Source organism: Anser brachyrhynchus, assembly GCF_964034855.1.
Source record: "Anser brachyrhynchus genome assembly, chromosome: 7".
Taxonomy (NCBI): Eukaryota; Metazoa; Chordata; class Aves; order Anseriformes; family Anatidae; genus Anser; species Anser brachyrhynchus.
Genome location: NC_137701.1, coordinates 27977157 through 27996614, shown reverse-complemented (window position 1 = coordinate 27996614; position 19458 = coordinate 27977157). Strand labels below are relative to the sequence as shown.

The following is a 19458-nucleotide window of genomic DNA, read 5'->3' as shown; positions in this document are numbered from 1 at the left end:
TCTGTATTTGTTTCGGATTTTTGTCTACACTCATCCAGAACTTGGCTTCAGAACTTTTGTCCTTTGCACTTAACTCTTCGGATAAACTGGACAAAAGCATGCACTGGCCAGAGAACATTTGGGAAGATGCACAGAAGTGGGCTGTATGTAACAACCACAGGAGGGGCAGGGGGGGAAATGTATTATTGCAGCATAAGGAAATGTTTGCCAGGTTAAATATGTTCGTGTCAGAATATTGCACGTTTTTCAGATATGTTGTAGGAGGCCTACTGAGAGAAATCCCATAATGGGGCAGACTCTTGGGTTGCACCAGGATCCTGTGAGTTACGAGCCCTATTCTGGGGCATGCTGCTGCTTGGGGGCACAGGGACAGAATGACAGAAGGACTTCAAATGCTATTCTTTCTGATATTTGGAGTTTATTAATAAGTCAGGGCAACTTGGCCGTATTTGGTGTTTGTCAGCACCTTAAGATGATCTCTGCAGAGAGGAATGTTGATGTTTGGATTGATTATAATCTGCACGGTCAGTACGGGGGTGTTCACACCGTGGGCACCTTGCCTGGGGATGCTAAGCTCCCCTTCGGGCTGCCTGGATGGCTAGGAGAAAACACAGCTTCTCCAAAGAGGGATTCACAGTAACAGCTGGGTTTACTTGCTCTGACACAGCCCATGCACAAGTCTGTCTCTGCACTGGTACGTAGGAAACAGAGCAACAGCCTCCTAAATTACATGCTCAATGTGGTGCCCAAGATTTCTGTCATTCTCACTGTGTTACAGTTAGTATTTAGGTTGTGTCATACTGGCTCTGCCAGCTGGAATTGGGGATGGTTAAGTGATACTAGAAGATTAATTGGCGTTTTAATAGGTCATATTACTACAGAACCAGATGTATCCTACATTTTATATCAATATAATATCACATTTTTTCCCCATGTTTTATGCTAAACCATTTTGTCATTGCTGATACCAAGGAAAGCAAAGATTAATAAACTACATATTAGTAACATAATCTCTCATCTTCTTCATGTAAGGTTCTTACTACAGTATATTATCTAGTATTTGTCCAGTCCAAATTTGTAAGTCTCTAGGAATAGATTTTTATTTTGTCTTTTTTTTTTTTATTTATTGTTAGGAACACAATTTTTAACCTGTTTTGGAAAATACTATTTAAATCCATGCCTCAGAAAAAATGGGTTGAAATGAATAAATGCTTAAGACCTGCTATAAATGCATTTCAGACTTTCAGTGAAAGTTTATGAGGTTCTTGCTGGTCACCTTCTACTGATGTCATTGTTCTATAAATACATTAACAAATCTAAATTCTCTTGGGTTATTAAATAGCTACTGCACTTATGCCAAAGACACTTACACTGCAGTGGTGCTCAATGTGATTCTAATGTATAGGAGTTGCACATTTATCTTGTGTATAGCCACATAATCTAGCATATTATCTACCACTAAGGACTATCTCCCATCTGTTTCACCCATGAGATATGCACAGATCATCTCCTGTGTGTGAAGGGAGCAAGTTTAGGCTCTGCTTTGTAAGTGTTTGGGATCTTTCAGGAAGAAAAGAATTATATAAATGTTATAGAGCTAACAATCTCTACTTACTATCCTAAAAACCAATATAGAAAAAAAAGAGAGAAATGATAAAGTTCTGTGGAAAGGTTTGATGCTGTGAATTTCAATGGAAATAACTTTTGTCTCTGTGGATGTGTAACTTTATAGCATCAGTTCCCTAAGTATATGTAAAACGTATTCTGACAGTGTACTGTTTCTTGGGTAGTCAATATGCATATTTATTTGTAAAACATATGCACACTGTCATCTGTCAAATGTTTTACATGTTACCCAATTTCAAATGGGTACAATAAAATAGCTCTGCACTGGGTTGTAGTACGTTGGTAAAAATATCGGTTTTCTTATCATAAGAGGAAGCTCAGAACCTAAATAGTGGCTGCGGTACATAACACCAGACCCTAACAAACAGAGTATAAAATCTTGCTGCGGTGGCAGTTTGGGTTGTGTTCCCTTCACAAGGAGCACTGAGCAGCACCCTGAGTTCAGCAGAGAGTCTGCAGAAAAGGGGTATCCAAGCATTAATCATTCATCGCAATGCTTCATAAAAGAAATCTCAGTGAAAACAAAAGCAGAAAACTCAACTATTCTGAGAAGCACTTTAAAGTAGCACTAGTTTCAGCTACCAGGTATTTGCACTATCAATCAAAATATATTTATTTATCAGTTGGATCATATATTAAAGCGCCAGGCTATGCAGAATAAGAGGCAGAAGAGAAATATTGAAAGTATACATACAAAAATACTAAAGCCTACACTTCTGGAAATAATACATAAATGTCATTTGCTGACAGAAAAACAGATTGTTGTAAAAGGAACTCCAGAAATGACCTGACATCAGAATCACAATTTCCTGTGTCACAGGTTAGTGAGAAATTGCTTCTTTACAGCCTAACAATTCAAGAAATAATGACCTAACATTGTTCCACTGTGAATTGGGGCCAAGAGATATATTTTTGCAGGTAGCAACAAATAAGACCAAACCTTGCAAAGAACTAGAATGCATAAATCCTAAAGCACACCAGAGAATTCACTGGTTTTGACATAAGCAATCTATAAACAATATAACTGATTTGAAATATATTAGGCATGATTACAAACATTACTTGTCTCTTCAGCAGAAATAGGCTGACCTCTGTGGGCAGTAGCATATGAGGACTATTATTTAGGAACTGAGGGTCCCTCTGATTTCAAATGTTGATGTCACTCGTTTATTCACCAAATGTAATGGAAATTCACATCGGTTTGATAGAGTTTTCAGATATCTCATGCTGTTCAGCCAGCAGTTTCATATACCTGTTTCCTCACTTTTTGCTCATCATCATAAGATGCTAGTCAAGATTTACAGTAAAAAGATGGATATGCGGAATGCCTGACTTGAGATAACTCACAGACATCTGATTTTCAATGAATGCAGACTATCTAGATTTGAAAATTTGAGTACGGAATATTAAGAGCCCCCTTCAAAAATCTTAGCATGTATACAACTTTGCTTTTTGTTCTGCAGCCCTTGGAGATATTATCTTGAGAGAGGAGCCCTCAGTACACAAGAACTCTGAGATGTGGATGTTATGGTCATATTCTCATTTCTAATCCTTTTATTCCTTTACAGCCTCCTGAAATTAGGACCAGTGCAATAGTCCATGTTTTTGCTGAAATGTCATCTAGAAGATTCGCAGTTCCTCTGAAAGACTTAGAAAAAGGGACTTACAAGAGCAGATAAGGTGAGCTGTTTTCACACACTTTATACACTCTGAAAATCAGAGTGGAGGAAAGAGCTCCAAGCTCTGACAAAGGATTTCTTCTTGAGACAGTGCTGTCTAGTAGCCTGAATTTGGGTCTAGGAATTGGGATTTCATGCAATACATGTACATGCAATAGAGTACAATGTATAAAGTGCCAGGCTATCCATTTTGTGTTGACAGGGATTTCTATTTTTCTGTAAAACTCAACAAATTCTCTCCATCCCTTTTGTGAAAGAAAAGTCTTCTCCTTCATTTCCCTGATGAAATGTAAATACAGCTTCCAACAAGTCTACTTAACTTCTTATGAATTACAGACTCCAACTCCAAACAGCTGCCCAACTCCAGCTGTTTTCAGCCCTTCATGCAATGCTGTGCACAGGTACCCCAGTTACCATTTTGTGCATCTCACCGCCTGCTCTCCTCTCCTCCCTCTAAGTGGGCAACACACTCTAACCAACCCGGTCAACCCTGGGGAAGAACATTGTCTTCTGACCCCTCATCAAATTGAACGTTTTATCTGTGATGACCAAAGCCCAGAAGGAGCCTGGGCAGGCTGGCATGCTGCCCTTCTCCTTTTCCAGACCCACAGGCAGGCAGAGCCCCGTAGCCCATCCCCTCACTGGCAGGGGTGACTGCGACTAAAGAGACAGGGGGAAGAGGAATAAAGAATGAAAAGCTGCAAAGGACCATGAGAAAAGACTGTCCTTCAGAAAATATGCATTTTATGTTCACCTCCGTGCCATAGACCAAAAATTCTGCTGTGCCATTTGTTTTCTACTCCTTGTGTAACATGCTGAACTAGTTGTCTCTACAGCTAGAAATGCTGTGAGAGGCATAGACCTAGATGTGACCTTTTCATATTCAACTTTCTGTAGCGTGGGTGCTAGATCTTGGAGTTCCTACTCTTAGGGAAAATGTGCTTTTCTGCTTCAGATCTGAACTGGAGAAAGGACGACTCACCCTTTGTGAACGGGTCGTGTCTGGCAAGAGCAACTGCAAGTGAGACTCTACTTGAAAGCTGTGGGGACATGATGGGTTCTGAGCATTTTGAAGAAACTTCTGTCCTTGAGCTAAGACAGGTAAGGGAGGACGTGTATATTCCTAATTCATGAAGAATGCACATTCAAAATGGCTTGCTTATCATTTTACCAGCAGTAACTACGGTGTTCATAGTCATGTGAATAAGGTCCAGTTTCAGCAGGACGTTTCAGTTTGTGTTTAACGTTTAATAAAAACTCACACGCTCTCTGAAATGAAAGGTAGACTTCTAGGCCAGTTTTGCAGCAACTAAAAGTACCGTCTCTTTTGCTGATGGAAGTAACCTTTCATAACCATACGAAAACTTCACAAAAGTTTATGGTACCGGATCAATATTCCTGATGCAGTAGAAATTAAACATGGCAAGAGCAGACCCTTTGGTGCAGAGGGGGAACAAAACCAAAAAAAAGCTATCGGAAAATTAGCGCTGATTGCACTCTTGGATACACTTTTGAGAGAGGAAAAAAATATAGAAGGCTTAATCAAAACATACAGTGCAGGAAAATGGCACCTGCCTCAAGGAACTTACCATTGAAGCTTTAAACAAGAGACAACACATACACTGAGGCAGATAGGAATCAAAGCTGCATATCATCCCAATGAGTATAGTCTCTTTGCGCACAGTTACGATTTCCCCCAGGTAACAGGGCTACTTTAAAAAAAAAAAAAAAAGAGAGTGCATTGTGCCAAAAAATCTTCCCCATTCTCCTAGCAAATTCTGAGCTAGCATTGCACATGACACTGTTAATTTATTAGATATCATCAAGATTAGTTATATTCTACAGATATGAAGGTGTGTTCAGACTCAGTGCAACGTTATTGACCCCAGAGCTGATACAGCTGCTTAAATCAGGGCAGAACTGATCAAGTACTGTTTTCCACTTGGACTTAAACCAGCAATCATAAAGATACGAATTACATGAAACATGATTTTAGGCCTCTATCTCCTAGTGATCATCCTACATGTAATTATTGTCTTCTTTCTAAAAGAGATACATATATAACCTGATTTTTTTTCTGGTAGCTTTTACCCATGTGTATCCTTTGGAATACTCAAATGAGCTTTTTAATTTATCATGTCGATCTATGAAGATTTATAGAAACAAATCCTATAGATGTGAGCAGAACAGAATGGAGCATCCCACACTGTTTTTTTTCAACCATTTTCTTTAAATATCTCCTTTAATAAAAAAATTACAGTCCTCCTTCATAACAGTATCAAACATTTTAAAAGCCCCATTTGTTCATTTCCAGGCTAGTCTAGCTTCCCCTACGGTTAATCAGATTTGTTTCATTGACTTAACAGAAGTGGGATAGATCTCAGATTAGCAACCCTGGAGCTGGTGGTATGTCAATCTTTTATCATTGTGAGAGGGTTTTTTATTATATTTTAATTGTGTTTAAAAGCCCTATTCCCTTAGTCCGGAACTTTTTTGAATGTATCCTCTACATCCACACACTTGTGCTACAGCAAGGTATAGTAACTGTACATTGTCACGTATCTTCCAATCCCTACTTGGTTTCATCCCCATCAAGTTGTACAAGAGCAGGAGGGAAGACCAGAGGGAAGAGCTGCACTTTGACCCCTTGTTCATATTTTGACTCTTTTATGTATACCAAATGTCAGTCATTCTGTCGTCTATTTAATCTCAGACACCTATGGAAGATTAACAGAGGGCAGTTCAATAAGCAGAGCAGGAGAGGAAAGGACAGATGAGCTACAGCAGTCAGATAATGTGAAAGCCAACTCAAGGTTCCCAAAAAACTCCAGCTGTCACCTGCCATCATCCTTCTACAAAAAGGAGGAGCTTCCCTTCAGGCTTGAAAACCGCCATCTTCTAAAGGATTTATACCTATGAATTCTAGAAAGGAAAACAGTCTTTCTTAACTATATAACTGCTCTGAATTAATCTTTTATTTCCTTCTTTTGATTTTAAAAATGTTCTTGGCCAACAGTCTAGATGTGTATGTATTTTGTAACTCTGCAGTATGAATTGAGGATATATCTAACCTTTTGCCAGTTCTTTTTGGTCCATCCAAAAAAACTCTGACCCACCTTCAGAGCTGGCAGGTCGTCCTCCTCCAGTAAAGTGACCTGGGAATACAAGTGGGCTTTCTTTTCTGGAGATCAAAGACTTGGTTTGTTCCTATTTTTGGTAACCAAAGCCCCTCGCTCCATGGTGGAATGCTCTTCAAGAGTAGTTGCAATGAAACTCCCTCCTCACAGCACAAAATTCTCTGTGGACAAGGGGTAACGTTGCACTGGGGAGCCAGCACGGACTGCATTCGTGCCATGGTGGCATGACGCAACATCTTTGTATGAGATAGTGGGTGCATGCCAGTGCTAGTCTTTGAGACACACACACACACACAAGAAGTTGCAATGTAGGTGGCTGGCAAAATAACCTGTTGCCTTGCTGACCTCCCCAGGCTACCTGAATAGAATAAATGGGATCTGGGTGTGCATGGGGAGCCAGTTGTCACCCTCAAACATCTGTCTTTAATGCCATCCAACGAGAGAGGTGTGCTAATGTTCAGACAGAAGGCACTGAAATTAGTGGCAGGTTTTTAGGATTAAAATTGTGGTATTGAGCCTGGGGTCCAGTCAGGTTGTGTTTTGCACAGGCTAGCAGAGGAAGGTTTCTGAGTGGCATAAAGCTCATTTTCTACTTGCCCAGACCTGGGCTGTGTGTCGGGCAAATCCACTGGCAAATGTTAACAGTGCCCAAGGGACTGAAAGTGAAGCTGGGGGCTGATGTGGCATGCGGTTACCATGGAAGTGGACATAATCCTGCCGGAGTCAGATACCCCAGTGATACGGCGAGTCTCAGCTTGCTCTAGGGTACAGCACGGTGACCCTCCCCGGCAGCATCTGGTTGCATTTTAAACTTTTGATAAATTCCATAGCCAAAGAAATCAAAACAAATCAAGTAACAAGCCCCGTCTGGCCAAAGTCCAAGTTAAAACTGCTGCATTCCTCATTGGTATTAATGTTAATGCACCAGATCAGTGCGAAAGCAAAGATATTCAGGGTGGGAGCCGGGCAATTTTTGGAGATCTTTTTTTTTTTCCTCTCCTCGTAGCCCCGTTCCCAAAAGACGAGGATTAAAACAGATTAATGTGCTCTGGCCTGGTTAGTTACCGTGCTTAGGGAACAGTCTGTAGTGAGCGCTTCTCCCAGCGAAGATGTTTCAGAAGGCCCAGCCTGCCCCTTGGCCGCGGCGATGCTCGCGAGCCGGGCAAGTAGCGCAAACTGACGGAGAAAAGGGCAAGCTGGAGAAAACCACCCCAAACTCCATCCCACCCCTGCACGGGTCAACCCGCACAAGGCCGAACTTTTATTGCTCATCTTTTTCGGTCTGCTTTCCCCGAAGAAGAGGGGTTTGGGTGCTTTTGTTGCAGATGCCCTCCCGCCGAGCGGCCCCCCCCCCCCCCCCCTCCCGCGGGCTATCTCGCACCGAAAGCAGCACCCCGGGGAGGACCCTACGGCCGGTTTTCACCCCTCGCCGGGGCTCGAAAGCTCTCCGGCCTCGTCCCCGCCGAACTTCAGCCTGCGTGCGGGTCCGCGCGGTTCCCTGAGGGCGTGTGCGAGCCGCCGGCAGCGGGCTGATGGGCAGCGGGAGGCTCGGCGGAGCCCCGCACCCCGGCGGGCTGCCCCCGCCCGGCCTCCCCTCCCCGCCCGGCCGCCGGGGCAGAGCCTCCGCTGCCGCTGCCGGGATTCGCGGCGGCTTTTGGCGAAGAGCGGAGAGGGGGGGGGGAGAAAGAGAGAGAGAGAGAGAGAGAGAGAGAGAGGCACAAAAGGGAAGGACGGAGGGAAAGTCCCTCCCACGCCCCCCTCCCCCAAGTTTATGATGGGGGTCCGGAGGAGCAGCTCCGCTCCGCAGCGACCGCTCGCCTGCTGAAAACTTGCTGCTCCGCTTTTTGGGTAAAGTTGATGCTTATTGTGTCTTTTCATCGTGCTTTTGAATTAATTATTATGATTATTTTTTTTTTTTTTTTCATCCCCTCCCGCGTTTGGCGGAGATGCTCTGCGGGGGTTGGGCAGCAATTTGGAGAGGGGGGTCCCCTCGCACCGGGTACCCGGGGAGGGGGGGAGAAAGGGGCCGGGGGGTCCCATCCTGTGCCTCCCCTTCCTCCTCCCCCCCCCCCGCAGGTGAGCAGCTGCTCCCGTGTGTCCGTGCGTCTGTCCGTCCGTCTGTCTGCCCGGGGTGGGCTCCGGGCCGTTGTTTTGCCCGGGGGCTGCGGTGACAGTCCCCGCACCGGGACCGCCTGCCCCGGGGTCCCGGAGGACAGCGGGGGTCCCTAAAGCCACCGCTCGCTTCGCCTTTTATTTTTTTTTTTTTATTACCCCCCCTCTCCCCTTGGCACCCCCCGGGAGGGGCAATCTTTCGACAAGTATATTTGCTGAGGAATTTAAAAAATTCCCTGCTGCAACTTGATCCCTGTGTGATGAGGAGCGGCTCGGAGAGACCCGGACTCCAATCCTATTAAGGACTTAGGGAGTTGAGAGTTTTTCCCCCGGACTCGGAGGCTCTAAAACAATCGGGGAGGAGGGGAGGGAGATGGGCTCATCTGGATGCCTTTTCTGCCTCGGGTGATTGCCATCATTTCCTGGGAAACCTGACTTTTCCAGCGCAAGGGGCTCGGGCTGCTTAGCAGTGGTCCTGCCGCCGGCTTTCCCAACGGTTGCGGGGTTTTATTTATTTGTATTTAATTTTGCTAACCCGCTGCCCGCCCGTAGAAACTTCCCGGCACGGGATGGGACGGGGCCGCGCCGTGCCCCGCCTGCCCCGGGCGCTGCGGGCAAATCTGTGCAAACCCCGCGCAAATCTGTGCAAACCCCGCGCAAATCTGTGCAAACCCCGCGCAAATCTGTGCAAACCCCGCGCAAATCTGTGCAAACCCCGCGCAAATCTGCGCCCTCTGCGCGGGGCCGGGCGGGGTCCCCGCCTTCCCACGGACGCCCTCATGTTCCCTGCAGTCCCCCGGACCGGAGGCTGGCGTGCCCACCGTGGTGCACGGAGGAATGAGCATTTCCTTGGCCATCCTGCGTGTTATTTCTGCAGGCACGCATAAAGGGAGCAGTTGGGAAACTTTGTCCACCCCCCGCCAGTCCCCTTCTCCTATTATTATTATTATTATTTATTTTGTAATTGAAGTTGTCGGGATGCACGAGAATTTGAAAGCAAGCGTTCGCCTCACATGCTGCATGAAACAACATTTAAACAAATATTGTATTGGCGTGCACTGTGGAGTTGGTGCCAAAAAAGTAAAGTAAATAAGCCATGAAATTCAAAATATACAGAAGTGGAATAGACTGATTTGTTGTAAGACTTACTGATTTGATCTGTTTGTTCTAGCTACCTTGCTGTAAAAAAAAAAAACAACCCACAACATTATGCTTTAAGGTCTAAACCTAATTCACTTAACTTCACTGAAGAAGAAACTAAGTGTGATCCGTACTGTACGTTCACCTGGGAAAGAGGATCCTGCTAAATAATTGCTTATGCTCCCGGGATGTTTGAAATGCACGGTAATTACTGTACACAGCAACTACAGTTGGTGAATTGGTTTGGTTCAACTTTTCTGATGGGCGGATACAGTAATTTGGATTTTGGCTGGAACTTCAGGAAATGTTGACACCTGTCAAACTTTGAATTGCAATAAAAATGTCATATTGAAGGTTATTGCAAAACTGACAACTTTTAAGAAGTGAATGAAATTTATTATGGCTTTTCCACTGTAAACAACTCTTGAAAATTTGTCATTTGATTGAAAACATGACCTATCTGTAGTACTAAAAAGTGCCTGATCCACTGAAGATGAACTGCTAATCTACGGGTATGTGTATATCCGAGCCTCTGGTGTATGTTTGTGAAAGAGCTAATCTTTAAAGCAAGGTGAGGCAAGATTCACTTGATCTTGAATGTTGTTATTGCTTAAAGTATGTGACTTTGAAGTGCCCAGAAATGCAACTGCTGTTCTTCAAAGAAAAACAGATCTCGAGGACTGTTTCCAACTTCCTTTCAATGTCTTTTTTCCAGTGTGTCAAAGGGGATGTATACAGATGGACAAATACTGTTTGTGTTAGGTCATTCATTTAGAGAAAAATTAGAGCCATAGAAGAATTTGAACTAGATGCATATGCCAGTATAAATCTGGCATAATTTCAGTGAAGCTACTCCAGTTTATGCTTGTGTTAAGGAAAACAGAACTTGACCTCAGATATGCAATACACAGCAGCCTGCATTCCCTGGTGTCAAACTGAATGCTGAAGTCACATTTGGATAAGAAATATCTCTTTTTTTTTTTTTTTTTTCCCAGTGTAATAGTATATAGTGAGAAAGATTTGGCATAGTTTTAAAAGCCATTGAAACTTTTATGGCAAAGGACTATTTTTGACTCTGTTTTCTGTGATTCTAAAGACCTTAAAGGCTTATACCATAACGTCCCTTTCACGTTTGCATAGAAGCTGTATACAGACTGGGGGGGCTATGGGAGCAGCTGCTTAGGGGAAGGGTTATGTGATCACTCCAGCATTGTATAAGTTTAAAATGTTTTTCATGATCCTGATACTTCTATTTAGAAAGTTTGACTTTTTAAATGAGTTTTCTAGTCCCTTGACCCCATCCTTCTTTGTTTAAGGATGTGGTGGAACATCTGACCTAATATCATTAACATTATCCTCATTCTGTGCTTGTAAGTATGGAGGACACTCGGTTAACTGCCTCCCCTTGGTTTTGGTGGCCTACTGTAAGCCAGTTGTTTGCCCTGTAGTCTGAAAGGTACACAGATACTTCATGCTTTTGTACTCCAAGAAGTGCTCTGTTCATAGAGAAGTTTCCAGTGCAGATTAGCGAAAGCAGTGGATTCAGTAAGCAGTCACCAAAATCTGTATGTATTTGTGCAGCAAACACCTATCTATTGCTTCATCACAAAGCCTCCACTTAATAATCTGCCCAAGGATTTCAAGGCAGCGAGTTTTTTCAAAGAAGCTGCTTAGGAACATTAGATGTGACTATAGCATCAAACTAATTAGTTGCCACTCCATTTCTATGAAGCTTCCAGGGCTTTATAGAAATGCAATATTTGCACTTCTCACTTGCTGCTGAGACATTGAGGTTAAGCAGCCTCTGCTTTTTTGTCTGCTTTTTTACTGATGGGAAAGATTCCAGGGCATTGTTCGAGAGCTGCGCAACCCCCTTATATACCTGGGTAAATATTTTAAACAGTTGCGCATTTGGACAACTTGTCACAAAGCATTAAGTGGTATTTAGGGTTTACTGCTGTTTGCTCCAGCTCTGTTCCCAGGGCCTTTTTAAAGAAATGCAAAACAAAAGGAGGTATTCGAGAATTAATTAAATCAACCCTAAATAAAATAACAGCAATGAACAAATCCTAGTATGAGTGACTCTGAGAAAACATTGTGTTAGGAGGAAAATGCTACACGTGTGGATGGGTGGCTCTGTATGTGGACACACTTGTGTATGTTGGTAATATGAATAATTCTTGACCCATGTAATAGAACAGATTGCATATATGTGCATCTTCTAGAAATTCACTGGTATGTGGTGTCTGAGCAGCGAGAATTGGATCTTGCATGGTAACCTTCAGAGCTGAAGAGGTGACAATTTTGTGGGTTTCCTACAGAGATACCCGTGGACAAGTGACTGGGTCATCAGGTCCAATTTTCTGCAGGCCAGTTCCAGTTGGAACCAAATACACGTTAGATGTGTATAGTGCAGGAGTGGCTGCAGAACTTTTCTTCATTCACACTCTTCTGCAGAACCACACCCCATTCCCTGTAAATTCTTCTTAAAAAAAAAAAAAAAAAAAGGATACTCAAATGCTAAAACATGCTTCAGGAAGAGAACAGGAAAGTTGCTATCTTGTAATTCAGAAATACAGAACAGCAAAAGTTATTTGGGATTGGTGAATCTTCAGTGTCAGAGAAAAAGAGGCCTTGGTGCCTGGAAGTGGACACCCAAATTAGAAAAGACATTTGCAAATAGGTTCCTTTGGGTCCCCATTGTAACGAGTGGAAGCATTTATGGTGCTGTCACTGGGCACGGACGCCCAAATACATGAGTCACTGGTGAATCTTTTTTCATCGTTTCACAATTATTTGAGCTTGACTGTCACCTTTCTGCAATTATAAATATTCCAAAAGAAAACAATACAAATTAGAACTGTAGGTACCAAGATCTTTGTACTGGATGTATTTCTTTTTACTTTCTAAGTGTTCTTTTTCATATGAAAAGAGTTTAGCAGCTTTATCCTTATTCAAGGCTTTTCTTTTTGTATCTGCTGGGGAGAAAACCATTAATTTTGTGGAATGGTGAGAGTAAGCCTTAAGCTGTCTTTGACATTTTAGTTTAACTTGAATAGGTTAATTTTTTTTTTTTTTTAAAGAAAACAAGTTGGTGGGAAGTGTGTTTTAACTGTGAGCGCCCGATTTCGACCATTAGCATGAGAAAAAAAGTTTTAGTGCATTTACTATTGTATTGAATGAAGAGTTCCAACAGTCAGGGAAAAGAAAGTAAAAGGCTGTAAAGAAATGATGGTCTATTCAGATTATTCAGCAGCCCAAAGCTCTGGTCATCTGCCTCTGAAATCTGCGATCGGGATATCACTTTTATCTTCCTGTGCCTTTCTCTCGCCTTTTTCACATGTTCACTTTTGTCAAGGTTTATTGATCACGTTTTCTTCTCTGCAAATCTGTGGAAAATTTAATGAACCAAAAACAACAGAGAAATAAAAGGAACTTTTTATTCATTAGCACTAGATTGAATTTTGTTCTATAGTCACTACCCTCTTGCCTTCCATGTGCGTCATTGTGTCATTCCTGTAGCACTTACAGTACCTACAGTGGAGATGGCTGCATTATTAATTCTGTTCCAGGGAAAAGTTTGTTTAATGTGTGTGAGATCTCATAGCAAATCCAGCCCTGCTGCTTGTCTCTTGTTCTGCGCCCTCCTGACATTCAGATTCTTGACTGCGCTGCTTCTGCCGCTAAATACCTTAAAGTGTGTATTCCGCAGAGCATTTACCTCTGCAAGAATGAAATGTATTTGCTGCCTAGCAATTAAACCCAAATTTAAATGATTGCAGATTAGTAGTAGTTATTTACAATCCTGATTGTTTTGGTGCTATGATCCTTGTTCATTACACATCTGCTTTGCCATGGTGCTGCCCCAGAGCGCTTTGTGATGCAAATGCTTTTGTTAACTTACAAATAGTTTCAGTATCTAGATCATCTCAGGTGACATACTTAAGTCTCTTCTTTTTTCCCAGATGGACTTAAAAAGCTGTAATTAAATGTGGCTTCCAGTATGATTAAGCTTTGCTAACATCTTCCATGGAATGATTTACTTGAACTCTGCCACTTTCTGATCCTGTCACTGCGAGATTTTTAAATAAAGGCCTTTTTAACATTAATTTCATTTCATTTAGTGCAGCTTGTAAGTGTAGGGAAATGAGTTAAAATTGAGCATATATCTGCCTGAGAGATTTCTCGGGTGTTTTCTGGCTCCAAAGAACTTCACTGCTACTCTAAGTTAAACGCTGAGGTGTAGGTCTCAGGGGAAAGAAAGCCCCAGAGTTCTGTAGAATAGTCCCAAATACTCCAATAATGAGTAAGTACCATCAATGCTGATACTTTTAAGAGATGAGCTAAAAGCCACAAAAGGTCATCGGTACTGGGGTTTATAATTTCAGATGCAGGGATGGCACATCTGTGACTGCATCTTTTATTTTCTGTGCACAAAGTGACAATCCCTCCTGTAGGAATGCGCACCTGCAATCTTAAACTGCCTCTAAATCCACTGAAAGGACTTTGTGCCCAGCAGGATGAATCCTACTGGGAAAATCTGGGCTCCTGTTTATAAAAAGAGTAATAAAAAAGACTTTTATGCACTGTGAAATGCGGGATTCTACTGTAGATAATTCATTCAAATGAAACTAATGAAATCTCTTTGGAGGAGCAGGCCTTTTCTGGGATGCAGTGCTGCAAAGTGGAAGCTGGTGTGGGTCCGGTCCCCTGCTGATGGGCACCCTGTGGTCCCAGTTCCTCACCTGTGCCATGCGGTGCCAAATACCCCCGGTGGGGGACCGCCTGGTCCTCCCCAGGATCTGCAAGGGATGGTCAGCTGCACAGCTTAATTCCTGCAAGAGCAGTGGAAAAAAACTTCCAGTGTTACAAATGCGATTCAGATGCGTAGGAGAAGCTGTGATAGCACAGCTTGCTGGTTTGTATTTGTTTCAGGGAAGTTTAAATATCCAGCCTCTGGAAATTAAATCCTTTTTTTCTTTAAACGTCCTATATATTTAGTGAGCGTATTCTCTTGGAGCACGGGGATCACCTGGAAGTTGTCTGGCACTGTGTTAAATAGTTTGATTTAGCTACTAAAAGGCTTTGAAAAAAACTTGAAAACTTCCCACCAAATCTCTTTTCAGCTTGGAAAACAACATCCCTAGCGAAAATCAGTATATTTCTCCCTTCATACTGACCCATGGAGTCCTATTAGAGTCCCTTTTATCGAGCTTTCTTAAATGCAAGGTCTGTCGATTGCTACGGTGTTAAAAGAGCATCAGTTCCCAACACCAAGATAGCGCCTTTTCAGAGCGATCCTTAGCAATGCCTCTTTGTGCAGTGAACAATGCAATAAGTCAGACAGGACTTTCTGAGCCACCTCTATAAGGAACTGTAAGGGCTACTGAAGTACACTTGTGTTAAGTTGAATTGATTGAAATTTAATGGCTGTTAGTAGCTATGAATGGTAATGATTTTCTAGAGTATCTTCACCATGCTTGACATTAATAACGGGAGAGCGTGTATGTGTGATGCTAGTGTGTTACTCATTTTTAAAGATGCTTTCTCCCAGCCCTCTTTCACATAATTTAGTTGTTTTGATGCTTAAAAAAAAAAAAAAAAGAAAAAGAAAACAGAAAAAACACCCACACCGTGGGCTTCAAAGAGCACGTACATCTTGTCAACATAATTTTGTGCCCATGATTTTTATTTTTTCCAATTCCAACATAAATCAGACTACAATATAGTAAGAGTGATGAATTTGTTTTACATGCCATCATGAATTAATGTTATGCAAATGGAAGCTTTACAGGTGCCATGATTTACTTAATAATTTCAAGTTGTAATATTTAAGCTCATTCATTATGTTTGAGTAGAAAAACACAGCATGTTCATATTTTTAAACGTGAAATGTGAGATTTGTGTGCATTTGCTGTGTGTAGTTGCTGTGTAAGCACATTTGATGGCTAAGAAAGAATCAATCAGTGTTCGCATTCGGCATATTATTCCTGTAGATGTTACCGAGACATTTCAAAGAGAATATTTGCATGTAAGGGAGAGGAAGATACTGGTAAAACATCTTTCAAGGATATCAAGAAGCAGAAAACTGCCAAAGCGAAGTTGTTTCTTTTGGCCCTAAAAAGAAAAAAAAAAAAAAAAAAAAAAGGCAGATTTGTATGGTTTTCCTATGCAAAGTGGCCTTTATTTGATCCTGAAAGGCTCACTGCAAGCTGCTCCCGGGTCTGCAGTCTGCTCCGTACGCTGAGGATGAGCCGAGGAGCTGGTGAGAGCTATAGGCGTCTCAGGTCAGAGGTGAATGTGAATGTGATCGCAGGGTTTTCTGGCTTTGATATCATTCTTAGTGCGCTTCCCAAAGGCTAAGGACAAGGGGGGAAAAAGTTTGACACATAAATACATCTTGAATCTCTGAAGATAAGAATAGATTTTGACTTTATTTCTCAAAAAATTGAGGTCACTGTGGTCTCATGACAGGCTGAAAGCCCATCACTCAATTTTTTTATATATTTTTTTTCTATATATTTTTTTCCAAATGATCAGACAGGGGCTTGTATTTGATACATTGTATGTGTTGAGTTAGTGACAGCATATTCAGGTTTTGAAGTCTGTGGCCCCAGGGTCAAGGCTTCACGTCAACATCTGGGCCTCCCTGCCCAGGTAGTAAGAATTTCACTGATTATACTATAAAAGAGCCAAACCTGTTAAATTTGCTAACGCGGGTGAATTAAAAGTGACGTGTTTCAAAAGGTGTTTGCTTTACTCAACAGGACTGTGGGTCTCCATGACTTCTACAGCCACTAATCTTGTGGGTAGGCTCGGAGCAAGAATTGGCCCTCGATCGCCTGCACCCATGGGACCACGGGCAGGGCGCAGGGTGCTGCTTGGCTTCCAGTGCTTCTCACAACCTCTCCTTTTGCTGGACCTGTTCTCGAAGAACTTAGAGGAGAAATAAACCCTGATGCGCCATTCCAGAAGGGTTTAGTTGGGTGTTAAAGGGCCTTTTGGGAAGTGGCGCACAGTGTACATACCGTGATCAAGTTAATTATGTTGCTTTGGCAACCGCAGCTTTGGTATTTCCTGACTAGGGCTTGTTGATGGAATCATATTCCAATATCTGGCATCATCAACACTAAAATCTCTTGCAAAATTGGGTCATATTTGTCAAAAACGGGCAGAAAAGGAGAGGCTGGGGATTTTTCTGATGGTGCTAAAAAATCAGTATTTTAAAATTAAATGCAGGTTTTCTGTTGAAATAAATTTCTATTTAGAACTTTAAAATTGTAGGGAATGTGATAGCCATACAGTTGATTTTTCAGTAGCCTCCAAATGGTTGATTTAAAATTCCGTTTAGGGAAAATTTCAGCATTTTGGGATTTTGTTCCAATTCACAATAAGTCAGGCTTGGATATCTAAAAGTCCTTTGTAGACTGTAGTAACTGTACTTCTAACTTTGGTCTTCCCTTCTCAAAACTTTAATAGAATATAGAGCTGAGCGTAGTATGTGCGTTACTTGACCATGGCTAATTTTTTGGCCTTTGTTTCATGGTGTGTATAGTTGGGGTCTTTTCCCCAGTTATTTTTAAAGAAAAGGGAATGAAGGAGGAAGCCCTCGCACATACTGTGGATGTATCTTCTCAGCAAAGCCTGCACCTAATGAACGACAGCGCTGCAGCACCTTAGCCTCTATTTTCTATTCAAAAAAATGTTCTTTCTCCTGGATTTTATTCCTAGGCCTCTGGCAGGGCTTGCTAGAATTTAAACCGTATGTAGGACTTATTCTGAGAAAATCAGCGGTGCTGGAGGTGAGTTCATCAGTCTGGGACAAAGCACACGGGGAAGTGTGGGCGGCGAATGGCAGGTCTGGATCTGCCTCGAGGGGATGGGGATGGAGGCTGCGCTGCTCGCCAGGAGCGCGCGAGGTGAGGTGAGGGATCCTCCTCCTTTCCTTTCCAGAGGGCATTTCCAGCGGTGCAGCTGGCAGGGGGATCTTTGCCAAGGCAATCTTCCTTTCATCTGTTCTCAGGGTAGAGATACCCAAGAGTGAGACGCCATCCAAGGCACTGAGGATGGGAGGTGAGCAGGGCTTTCTTGGGGGACCCTGCTGGCGGTGAGCCGGTGCCATGCTCTGCTGCCCCTTCTGGGCTGGATCCTTTCAGGCCACGGGTGTCTCCGCACCACCGGCTGATTTACCTCAGATTAGGCTGGGAGTTTGTAGAGCGTTGGGCAGTCCGATGCCGGCATGCTCCAGCTGTCAGGCTGAAGGAGGGGACGTGTAATGTTGTGGGACTCGTAGCTCTGGCCATCTCGGTGTCCCCCCTTCCTGCTGAAGATGCAACTTCGCAGCGTAAGGGGGACCTGCTGGCTTCACCCCAGTTCCCACCTCCCTGCCGCTGCCCGTGGAATAACCAGCAGGCTGAGGGGGTTCACCAGCATCTGATCTCCATGGAGAGCAAGTGACAAAGTTGGCTGCTCAAGATGTGCTCTTCAAAGTGACTTTTCCGTCCCTTCCTCGGCTGCTCTCTCCTGGCGTGGTGCAGCCGAGGGGCTGCCACCTGCACCCTGGCGATGGCTGGATTTTATGCTTCCTTCAGTGAAGGCCGGGCAGTTGTGGGTTGGTGTGTTTTTTTTCCTCGTGCTCCATGTTGTTAGCTGCTAGGACGAGGTCTGTGCATCTCCTGAGCAGGCTGGACTGCCGAGCCACTGGCGCAGTAGTTCAGACAAAGTGCATTGCTGCAGGTGCTCTTTGGCTGGCTGACTGCTTCAGGTGGCACACCTCTCCTCAGCTCAGCCTCTCCGCTGTTTCGACATCTCCTGTGAGCTAAGGGAGCTTAGGCATCATCCGTTTCTCCCTCTCCTTGGAGGTTACAGACTTCTGGACACCCTTGAGATGGAGTTTTAAGGTCATTGGTGGCATTTTTAGGTCACAGAACTGCAGTGCCCTGTCTTCTCACCAGCTAATCAAATGGCTAATTAGTTCTTATATCACTGCAGTTATCTTTAGCTTTGGTTCAGCTCTGCAGGATGAAGCCTGCTAAGAGACAACACTTGAGAATTATTTGATTGGAAACTTAGAGGCAGATATGGTCAAGAGCCTCCAAATGAGCAATCGTTTTTGTCTGTATTTATCTGTCTACCTCAATTCATCCATGTATATTAAGGCATTCATCACAGCAAAAAAACAGCCTTCCTGTAAAGCTTCCTACAATTATGGCAGTGAAGATACCAAACACACAGCACTTTTCACTCCATTGTACTTTGGGTTATTTCTACAAGATTTTTTTTTTAAGGCAGTTGTGTGCGTATATTTTAGTTTATTTTAGTGGATGTGCATTTTTGCATGAGGTTACTTTATCATGCACCCTCTAAAATGCTCGGAAGCGGATACTTGGACAGTGCAAAGCTTTGTGTGCATCACAGCTACATTAACCCACTTTATTTCCCACTTTTCTGAGGTGCTGATGGCATCTGGTTGCGACAGATGCTTTATGATAAAGCCTTCAGATCAACATGCCTTTGGAGACATCAGTGCTCTGTGTTGGTACTTGCAGACTGCTGTATCCAAATACTCTTCTTTAATTGTCTTATTAAGTAGAGAATTAAGCTCTGTGCTTTGACTGTTTTGGTGCCAGTGATTCTTATTGCAGGCTTTGGCACGGCACCGCGTTGTGTTTTAAAGAGACAGCATCACTTTAATGATGTGGGAACTGAGTTGGAGGATAAAATCCGCTGAGAACAATGGCTGACTGAGAGTACGGTACGTAAAA

General features: G+C 43.1%; 1 protein-coding gene across 5 annotated transcripts in view; it reads left to right on the top strand.

Annotated features, from left to right (window-relative positions):
• GLI2 (GLI family zinc finger 2) overlaps positions 1-19458 on the top strand; it is a 399847-nt gene that overhangs the window by 202651 nt on the left and 177738 nt on the right. Inside the window, exons 6-7 of one of the 5 annotated variants that reach the window (XM_080600269.1) lie at positions 3195-3306; positions 4261-4406. The gene's annotated coding sequence lies outside the window, so the exon portion shown is untranslated. The other 4 variants (XM_080600274.1, XM_080600275.1, XM_080600265.1 and 1 more) reach the window with 4 other exon arrangements.